General features: G+C 36.3%; 1 pseudogene; it reads right to left on the bottom strand.

Annotated features, from left to right (window-relative positions):
* The window catches only part of LOC102823099, a 155,596-nt pseudogene extending 151,706 nt beyond the window's left edge, over window positions 1-3,890 (bottom strand).
* Between the last annotated feature and the right edge of the window lie 7,735 nt (window positions 3,891-11,625).

The following is an 11,625-nucleotide window of genomic DNA, read 5'->3' as shown; positions in this document are numbered from 1 at the left end:
ATCCTTTTGAAATCCACCCCGCATATACATTCTCAAGTTCCCATGTAGTCCTACAGTTCTTTCCCTGAGAAAGCCCTCTCTCTCTGGGTTGTATTCTGCCTTTTGAAGGATATGGTGGCACAAACTAGTACTCACCTCTAATTACAGATGTCTGTTGTTGCTGTTAAGTGCCACTGAGTCAGTTCGAACTCACAGTGACCCTCTATAGGGTTTCCAAGGAGCAGCTGGTGGGTTTGAACTACTAACCTTGTTGTTCAAAGTCCAGTGCTGATCGTACAAGACCACACCAGGATGCAGTGATAATAAATAATGGAGTATGAGGAATACCTTTAGGTCAGGACTATCAGAATGTGCCATCAAGTGAGAGAGCTACAGTATCTTCAACAGAAACTGAACAATTAAGGAAGGGAATAGCTAATGGTGCCATTTTAAGCATTAGAGACCTTGGAGCCTCTCAGATAACACTATCACAACACTGCAAGTTTTATTTTCCTTAACGTCATTTGCATTAATGCCTCTTCACAGGATAGACCAGGCAACCCTGGGGGAACCAAAGATCATTTGATTTTGCAAATCAACAACCTGCAGAAATAAATCCTAAGTTTTATTTATAGTCATTTCAGCTACTAGTGGTGAGAAGATAAGTATTATTTCAATATATTCATAGTCCTTGAGGTTCAATTTGCAGTTTGATAATTTAAGAATTTGAGCTTAGCTATTCTTTTGCTTTAAAGTTTCCAGACATTCAGTCAAAACTACTTTGCTATGTGGTCTTTGAATTCTTTCTGCTCACAACAGCTGACAAAAATTGTATAGTAGGCCAGAGCACCAGCTGCCATAGAATAATGTAATTGCCTATTATGCTCTTTGGTGGTGTGGATTGTAAAGTCTAATTCCAAACTATAAACAAGAGATGGATGATCTTTTACCCTCTGAAAATCGATTTCTTGAGTTTAATGCATATAACTAACCCTTTTCATTAAAGTCATGATTCTTTAGTTATGATTATGATGGGCTGACTCATGATAATCTAAGCAAGAAACTAATTATTGAAACAATATTAGGGCGTCCAAAACTAGAAATTGGGCTTGGAATTTAGTAGTTATCAGTGTAACTCAGAACAGCTGAATGTGATTGTAACTGGTACATTTGTTCATGGTGATGACCTCAGAAGGATTTAGCTTCAAGAATAGACTGGGATCCAATATTTGAAAGTTTTTATTTTTCTTGTGATTCATATTCCTGGAAAAACCTCATCAGTTAGCTAACTTAGGTAAATAAATAAAGGGTCATTTTAGGAAGGGAAAATAGATACTGGGTAGTGTAGGTTAAAGGAGCTCTGGTAGCGTAGTGGTTACGAATCGGGCTGCTAACCTCAATGTCAGCAGTTCGAAACTACCAGCGGTTCCACGGGAGAAAGATGAGGCGTTCTGCTTCTGTAAAGATTTATAGTCTCGGAAACCCTTTGCAGGGTCACTAGAGTCAGTACTTAACAACAACAACAACAGTGTAGGTTAAGTTAGGTTTACATATTCATATTTTGGGAATTGAATTTCCTGCTCAGCATTAAACAGGGCTGAGTATATCCACAAAACCTAAATCTAAATGATTCTAATGGACTCACATACTAACACAAGTAAAACCCTGAAACCTGCCTTCACTGATTGAAAGGTATTTATATTGTTCTGCTTGTATGATCCTCATCAAAAAAGTTACACAAGCTCTGAATATAGAATTCATATTATCTTCATCTATTTTATTTTCTGTGGTGCTTTTCCCATAGTAGAATATATTTCCTACCTTTAAACACAGCTGAAAGTATAAGTAATATCTGCATTGTTGTTGTTAAGTACAGTAATGTATAGGACTTTTTAAAGCCATGTGATAAAAGCATAATTTTTAAAGCATTGATCAAAATTCATTATTTGCCCAACTTTATCCCTTAATTATATTTTGTGTATATATGTACACACACACAAACAAACCCACTACCATCAAGTGGATTATGACTCATAGCGACCCTGTACAGGGTTTCCGAGGCTATACATAATTATGGGAGCAGAAAACCTCATTTTTCTCCAGTTGAGTGGCTGGTGGGTTTGAAGTGCTAACCTTAAGGTTAGCAGTCCAGTGCTTATATATAAATATGTTATTGTTGTTACTCACTTTTGAGTCCATTATGACTCATGACGGACCCTGTATATATATTTGAAACTGTCTTCTCAATATACAATAAGTATATTTACTTGATATCCAAACAAGAATGGAAACCAAAACTTTATTAATCATGTCTCTACTGGTCAAAAGAGGGTGAAGGATGAGGCTTTCTGATTCCACCAAGATTCAAGTCACAGAAACCTATACACGTTTGATATCAGTCAAAAAATGACTTCATGGCATTTGAAAACAACAACTGGTCTTCAGAATGTATAGTGTTAGTTTTCACATTATGGCATTTCTTGTTATTATTGTTAGGTGCCATCTAGTTGGCCGTGACACATAGCGACCTTATCACATGTTTCATTCTGGGTCCTGGGCCAACCTCACAATCTTTGCTAAGCCCTAGGCTATTTCTGCCGCCATTGTGCCAATCCACCATGTTCTCCAACCCTAATATCTAATTCATATGGAGTCCTTACTATGTTTTAGGATCTTCAAAACAACCTCTCAGGATACATAATTTGCTTTCTTCTTTCCAGAGATCAGAAAACAGAGGCTTTGAAAAATTATATTAGTCGCCTATGACACACAGCTATGTATTTTCTCAAGGCAGTTAGGGTTCCATGACTGTGACCTCAAAAATTAACTTCTTGAGATGATGCTCAAAAAAGACTGAACATAAACAGGATTTGCAACTTGTTTGGATAAAGGAAAATTACAGTTAAAATTTGGAATCATGAAACTCATAAATGCTTATCTTAAATATTGACTGAAAACACAAATGTACATTTATTGACCAGGTTGTTTGTCATACAAGATCAAAACCTTTGGTCTTAGTAGCTGGACACAAATTGAAAGATGCAATAATCTTTCCTGCAAAAACCACATCCAAAAAATAAATTCTAGAGGAGATCATTATTAGGTTCTTTTAAATGGAGAAAAAAAATTGAAATTCTAGAAAATAAATATTATTGTAAAACATTTCTATGAATTTTTGTTTGATAGAACCAAGATTTTTCAACTCTATATTTCATATGTAATTTTCAAAATTTTAGTGATCTTGCCACATTGTATTTTGAAAATGCTTAACTCTTTTTTTCTTTTTGACAATCATAATTAATTGAACTATATAATATTTCATTGTTTTTGTTAAGTGCCTTTGAGTTGATTCCAACCCATAGCAACACTGCATAGGGTTTCCGAGGAGCAGCTGGTGAGATTGCACCGCCCACAGCGCCACACCCGGAGTCGAATTAGATTATGTAAATGCAATAATTGATACACCTGAACTTAATAGAGTTGGGAACAACAAAATCAGTCTGAATAAGCAAAATATTCCGCTTGTAACAGCAAACATTAATAAGCTTCGTGGGTAGTAACTGTGGTATGGTGAATTAATATGACGCTTCTAGCCATAGTCTGTGTAACTCCTAGCAAACAACTGACTGATATTATGCAGATCGAAGGTATTTGCTCTTTTCCTGAAGGGTGTGGATAAGAGAAGGTAGGAGAAGGTGGTGATAAAACTTTAAGATTCACGTGTAAGTGATTGTTAACAAGGTTAATTGTGATGGTAAAAACTTGGAGCTCTAACGTGGGTATTGGTCAATGTTGCCTTCCTGATGAGTATAAAATGAGCCATCCCAGAAGCAGAAAAGAGGGAGCGCAACATCATCAAGAAAGGCGAGCCGCAAGTACTGTACATCCTTTGTAAGCCATGATTCCTGCATGCTGCATCTCCTTGACCCGGAAGACAAAGTTATGGCGCTGGAGAAGTGGTGGAAACAGAAGCAGAAGCGTCAGAGCGGTGGACTCCCCAGCCCATGAGGCAAGTAAAGTTCAATGCCTTCAGGCCAGAGGCTCTCTTGTGGAATGGAGTGCTTCCAGGCACTTAATTGTAGGAGCTAGATTTACTGGCCCACTGAGCTAGCCCTGCGCACCTTCAGGCTGAGACTTAACTGTTGTGTGATATGCCCTTTGGGTATTTTATTGGAAGCATTAAAGGAGCTTTGTAACATTGTCTGGGTAAGGCAGGGGCTAGGCGGTGAGGCCAAAGGCCCGAGAGAAAGGTCGGCCTGCAGACACGGCTGGGAAGTGAATGTATCCTGTGTATTTCTGATGCCGAATTTTAACGTTTTAGTTTTCCTAGTAAATCCCATAATCATGAGTTTTATTTGAGTTCTGTGGGGTCGCTGCAATAAATCCTGGAGCCCAGTAGAAAAGCAGTGCTGTTTGAGAGTCAGTTGGAATCAGATTTGGTAAAGAAGTGTGGAGGTATACCGGATCTCTGCCTCACATGAATCAGCCTCGACTTCATATCGAGTTGGATTCGCTTATCCTCTTGTAAAGTCAAAGGTTAGATTTGGCCTTCGCACTATTTTTATAGTCAATTAACCAGCTGCTTGCTATCATAAAGTTTTGGACTGTTAGTAACTTCTACATCTGAACAGGTGTTGATTTATCTTACAAGTAGCTATGGAAGACTTATTAAACATACCACAAATTTCTTTGTCATTATGACTAGTTAAAGAAAGATATTAGAAAATTGTTGATTATATTGTTAGTGTCTGCTTTTGTCTCATAATTCCATTGTGCACTGTTTAAAAATATCAGTAGGCTCAAGCATGGCAATAATCGTGAGGTTGGCCCAGGCCTGGGCAGTGTTTCGTTCTTTTGTGCATAGGGTCACTATGAATATGTACTGACTCAATGGCACCCAACAACAATAAGAGAAAGACAGTTTTAAGTAAGTTGACCTAAATTAAGTGCAAAACTTAACCACTTATTGACTGTTTAAATTTTTTTTTAGTAATTTTCTTAATCTCACTACATTTCATATTGTTGTTGTTGATATTAAGTATCTTTGAGTCAGTTCAGACTCAATAGTAACTCTGAAACTCCTAGGGTTTCCAAGGAGTGGCTGGTAAACTTGAACCACTAGCCTTGCAGTTCTAACTGAGATTATGCCTCTGTAAAATAAAAATAATAATGTATATGTCAGGGTGTTGCTATAATAAATGATAAAATATATCCAATGTGTTTAGCAAGATTCAAGGGAGAAAATTATATGCAGTGTGTTGAGCATTAATCCAAAGTAAAATACATTTTAATAATACGGTGGTGGTGGTGGTAGTGGTGTTCAGTAACGTTTTTATGTTATGCCATTGCTATTGCCAGCAGGCAAACAAATGCCTTTAAATTAATTATTTTTTCTGTGGGAATTGTCCATCAACAATCTGCCCTGTGAAAAAAAAGACCTTGAAATTCTCTTCTCCAGTATGTTACTCATTTGCTTCTCAATTGCATATATTGCATAGATTTCAGGCAATCCATCTTTGACAATTATGTCACAAAAAGAGTTCAATGAGTTTATTTAATAGATTGTTAAAAAATATATCATAATTGTTAAGTGCAGTTGGATCTGTTCTGACTCACAGTGACCCTGTATAGGGTTCCCAAGGAGAGCCTGGTGGGTTTGAACCAATGATTTGAGATTAGCAATTCACTGTTTTTCCTAGAGCACCATACTCCTAATCTCCTCTAAAATACCTTACTTTATCAAAGTAATTGTTGCTTCTATATCTTCCTGTGGACTGGAATAGGAGAAGCAAGAGACTTACACTTTCAGTATTTTTGCACATTTTCACTTGGGGTTCTTTTTCTGTTAGAGAAAGTAATGCAATTAGAAAAATACTAATTCTGTGCATAAATGACAACTACCTTGTTAACACAACTCCTCAATTAATTTGGTGTAAGCAAGATGTTGGATCCCAGTGGCTCTGTAGGATAAGCACTGAAGAGTGAATGACAAGATCAGAGAGTGAGCCCACCAGCCACTCTGCACAAGAAAGATTAGGTTTTTTGCTTCCACAAAGATTTGTTGTTGTTGTTGTTAAGTGCCGTCGAGTCATAGCGACCCTGTACAGGGTTTCCGAGGGTGTAAATCATTACGGGAGTAGAAAGCCTCATCTTTCTCCCGCGGAGCGGCTGGTAGTTTCGAACCACTGACCTTAAGGTTCGCAGCCCGATTCGTAACCACTGTGCTACCAGAGCTCCTTCCACAAAGATTTACAGCCTCAGAAACCCTATATGAGTCAGAACCGATTCAACTACTCTAAACAGCAATCATGGTATCATTTATCAATCTATTAAATAAACTTGTTTGAACTCATTTGTGACATAAATGTCAATGAAATGGATTTCCAGAAATCTAAGCAATATGTGTAATTGAGGAGCAATTGAATAGCATATTGACAGTACAGAGAATGAGCAATTTATGAGTACAAACATGAAGGATTATCTTTGAGACATTGAAAATAGGAATGCAAAAACAAACTTAGAGACGAGAATTTCAATATTTTTTACTCTGGGCAGATTGTTGCTGGACAATTCCCACAGAAAAAAGAATCAATTAAATTAAAAGCATTTGTTTGCCAGCTGCATAACATAAAAATGTTGCTGAAGTGAATTACAGACAAAGCCCTCATTTTAAAACTGTGTAGAAGAGGCCCTGTTCACATGTTGAACCTGTAAAATTTGTAGTTATTTTTGCAGTAAAAGAATGACCATGGACACAAAATAATTTTAATTTCAGTAAGTAAAGAAAATACACAAGTTTAAGTAAAAAATACTGTTAAAATCATAGAAACCGTTATTTTAAAAACTTCAAAATGTGAAACTATTGTTTCCCACTGTATCTTCCATCTAAGTCTATCTGCTTCACAAAGTGCTGTTTCCATCTGTCTAACCCTTCCCTGAAGAATTTTTGGCTCTAAATTCTTTAAGTCAAAATAATAATTTGGGTACCCTTGAGGGACCCAAATTGCATGAGAGTACTTAAACGTGTACTTTACTTTTTCCTTTCCTTATAATGTTTTCTTCTCAATTTTGCTTATTTGTGCCATGATTAAAGAAAAATGGCTAGAAGAAAAGTTAGCTGATGCCCTAAACCATCTGGTCTTCAAGTTGAACTCTATGGTATATAAACATCTTAGAGAATATATGCCGATTTTGAAAAAAACATTATATTAGTCATACAAGTAAATTCTAGGCCCAGTGCTGCAACTAGCTGTTGTTTTTGTTGTTGTTGTTAAGTGCTGTGGAGTCAATTCTGACTTGTAGCAACCCTGTATAGGGTTTTTGAGGAGCGGCTGGTGAGCTTGAACCATTGACCTTGCTGTTCAAACCGACCTTGCAGTCCAGTCGTAGGTCCTATAACTAGGTAGCTGAAGACGATGAATATAGGAACTTACTTTTCTTTTTAAAATTCATTTTTTAAAAATTTACTCAAAATAAGAAGCAAATACAAATAATGGGGGTTTAAAAAAGTGCACTGCAGAAACTTCTATTATATAACTAAGCTGTTCTAAACATTTAATAAATGAGATTTCGGAACCACTTCCTAAACCTCTTTTTTTTCCTAGCTGATACTAGGAAATCTCCACTTTCTATCCTAGTTTTTTTAAATTGTTCAATAGATGCATTTCCAAGAGATTAAGTATTGGGTGGTCAATTTAAGAGAGTTGACATAGTAAACATTTCATGGTCATATGGCTTTAAATTGAGTATTTATTTATTGTTAGGGCCTGTTTCTCATAAACTAATGGAATAACTGCTTCTGAGTTTCTTGCATGTGTGCTCACTGGTAGAAAATAGTATTTAAAGCATTTGAAATAGGTACCAAAGATTGCAAATTTATCAAAATAGACAAAAATAACTTGTACATAGGCAGTGCATTCTTTCTCATAAATTAATGTCGTGGGTCAACCCATAACTATGGGTGTGAGTTTACTGTGTGAGTTTCCTGCCTGATTCAGATGAAGGCTGGTAAATCACTTGGCTATAATCTTGTATGTTGTAATTTTTGCTGTATGCCATTGAGTTAGTTCCATTTGATAGCGACCCTGTATAGGGTATCCGAGGAGCAGTTGGTGGGTTTGAACGGCAAGTTTTGTTTCACGGTCCTATATTGATCCTATAGTGCCACACCAGGATCTTGTATGTGGTTGTTAAGTGCAGTCAAGTTGGTTCCAACTCATAGTGACTCTGTATAGGGTTTCCAAGAATTAGCTGGTGAGCTTGAACCATTGACCTTGCTGTTCAAATCAACCTTATGGTACAGCCAGCACATTAACCCACAGCACCACATCAGGTCTTGTATACTACTTGTTAAAATAGGTCACTGGAGAATAGTTGGTGGTGTATGTCTCTGGTCAGATACAAAGATCTTCCATATTCTGAGGGCTAAGAGAAGCAAACATTAACTGATTCTATGGCAAAGGGTCTTCTAAAAGAATCCAATGATCCACATCCTCATGTAGTTACTTTCCTTTGAGTGTGAGCTGGAGCTAGTGATTTACTTCTAATGAATAGAACGTGGCAAAACTGAAGGGATGCTGCTTTCAAGAGAGATTACAGAACTCTCTACCTTACTTTGTTCTTGATTTGCTATAGCTTCTTGTTTTGCTTTTTACTTTTACTCTAGTTTCAATGATCACAGTTATTGTAGATTGTGAGAGGTTCTGTGTAGACAAGCCCAAGGAGTCCTCTCAGTATTCCTTAACTCACAGAAAATATGTGATAATAACTGCTCTTTTGTATATGAAAGGTTTGGGTTTTTGTATTTGTTTTTTTTTTTTTCATATTACAGTATATAGCAAAAGACAGTCAATACATTTCTCCTGCTGAATTGATACTGTGGATAGGACATGTTGTCATGTTATAAATCAGATTAGAACTTTTCTTACATGTGTTAAGTTTCTGAAATTTAAGAATGATGAGGCCCAAGTGTGGGCTCAACAATAGAGAATCAATCAATGTAATATCCCATATTAAAAAGGAAGGGTGAAACAAAAAAACCCTCATAATCATCTCAGACCATAAACAAAGGAAAGAGGGGGAGGGAGGGAAGGAAGGAAGAAAACACCTTTTCTTGGTTAAATATAAACAAGCAAAAAAAAGTCATAAAGTGAACTAGAAATAAAAGGGTAATTTCTCAGTCTGAAAAAATCCTTTATGAAACAACCACAGCTAACATTCTCTTGGAGAAATACTGAGAGCATTCCCCTTTCTTCCATGTAAGGAACACGAGAGGATGTCTACTCTCACCATTGCTAATCTATATTACATTGCAGGTCCTAGTCAGAGTGGTCAGGCAGAAGAAAAAAAAAAAATGCATAAAAACAATATCCAGATTGATAAGAAATTCTCTTGTCAACAGAGAACATGACCCTTTATATATAAAATTCAAAAAAATCCACAAGAAAGCTACTAGAGGTACTAAATCAGTAAAGTGGCAGATTACAAGGTCGGTACAGAAAAATCACCCAACTTTCCTTACATCAATAATGAATATTGTGAAATAATTTTAAGGAAGCAATTCTATTTATAATAGACTCTAACAGAATAAAATGTCATGAAGTATAACTAGTAAGGTAAAAGAATTTTATACAGAAAACTCTAAAACACAGCTGAAAGAAATAAAAGATGTATGTATATTATAAAGGAGTGTTGGTGATGCTACAGGTTTACTGTAGGGCTCTTAACCACAAGGTTGGCAGTTCAAATGCACCAGCTACTCCATAGGAGAAATGAGTTGTTCTGGTCCCATAAAAATTAACTGTCTGAGGACCACATGGAGCCATTTTACCCTGTCCTATGGCACTGCGGGTTAAGGCACTGGATTGTAAAGTTGGTTTGAACCAAAATGTCAATGGCTGAAGCTTACCAGCTGCCACTTGGAAAACCTATAAAGGGTCACTACGAGATGAAACATCTTGACAGCACATTTTAACAGCGCCAAACGGTGACAACAGCAGCATAGGACCAGTAGGGAACATGGTGGCTCTGTACCATAAACACTGAACTACAATCCACAACGTTGATGGTTTGTGCCCACCAGTGGTTCCATAGGAGAAAGATGAGGCTTTCTGCTCCTGTAAGGATGCACACTCTCAAAAACCCTATACAGGGTTGCTATGAGCCAGAATAGACTCGACAACACTTAACAACAACAACATAGGATCACTATAAGTCGGAATTGACTCTGGCAGTAGGATATTTGTGAAAGAATATTCTGTGTTCATGGTTTGGAAGACTTAATATTTTTAAAATGTCAATAATATCCAAACTACAGATTCTATACAATCCTTGTATGTTTTTCAAAAGATAGTTTCTTTATAATGGAAAAGACAATCCTTAGATTTACAGGGAACTGCAAGGAGCATTTTAAGGCAGTCTTCTTGAAAAATAATTTAAAAGATTGCACTTAGTGATTTTAAGATACATGAAAATTTGTATTAATTAAAGTAGCCTGATATTGGTATGGGAACAAATTTATAGACTAGTGCATATAGTTGAGAATTCAGAAATAGATATGTATATTGGCAATTTATTTATTTTTTTTTAACAAGGTACTAAGTTATTTCAAATGCACGAAGTCCATCAATTTCCACATATAACATAATGAACATCTACCATACCTCATATCATATGTGAAAATTAACTCAAAAAGGATCAATGTCTGAAATACAATCACTAAAACTAAAAGTAAAAATTCTAGCAAGTAAAAATTCACCTGATAGCATGGGATAAAATATTTGGGAACCTTATATTTAATGTTAAGTGCAGTCGTGTCAGTTCTGACTCATAGTAACCCTGTATAAGGTGGATTTTAATTGCTAACCTTGTTCAAATTTACCTTGTGGTCTAGCTCCATATATCTAATAAGGGCTTAATATTCCGATTATATAAAGAGCTCCTCTAACTGAACAACAAAAAATCGAGCAACCAATTCAAAAAAGGGGCAAAGATGTTGAATAGACATTACACCAAAGAAAATGTACCCTTGACTAGAAAGCGCAAAACAAGATGCTCAATGTCCCTAAGAATTGAGGGTAATACAAATAAAACCATGAGATGCCACTTCAAGCCAACAAAGATGACTTGTGGGAAATGAACAATTGTTGGTGCAGCTATGGAGAAATTTGGATCCCTCATACATTGATATGATTAAGGAACAATGCAGATATTTTTGGAAATGCCTCAGCCTAAATATTTATCACATGATCCAACAATTCTATCCCAACAATATAACCAAGGATTTAAAATCAGAGGCAGAGACACTTGTTATTCAATGACCATTGCAGCACTATCTCAGTAGTCAAAAGGTGAACATAATCCAAATGTTCATCAGCAGAAAATAGATGAAAAGCAGAAAAACATGGACTGTAAGTACAATGGGCGTCCTGATGTAGAGTGGTTTAAACATTGAGTTTTTAATCACAAACCCACCAGCCACTCCTTGGGAGAAAGGGGAGATTGTCTTCTGTAATGATGAAAACATGACCTAGCCAGGTTAACATACACCTTTGGGGGATACAACTTAATTGATAAAACAATAAATATATTAAACACATTTTATACATTGTGTGCTCTTGTATACACATATGTACAGATACATAAATA

The sequence above is a fragment of the Chrysochloris asiatica genome, unplaced genomic scaffold (genome assembly GCF_000296735.1).
Source record: "Chrysochloris asiatica unplaced genomic scaffold, ChrAsi1.0 scaffold00093, whole genome shotgun sequence".
Taxonomy (NCBI): Eukaryota; Metazoa; Chordata; class Mammalia; order Afrosoricida; family Chrysochloridae; genus Chrysochloris; species Chrysochloris asiatica.
The sequence above is the reverse complement of the archived record's forward strand: the minus strand, read 5'-3'. Positions and strand labels throughout refer to the sequence as shown.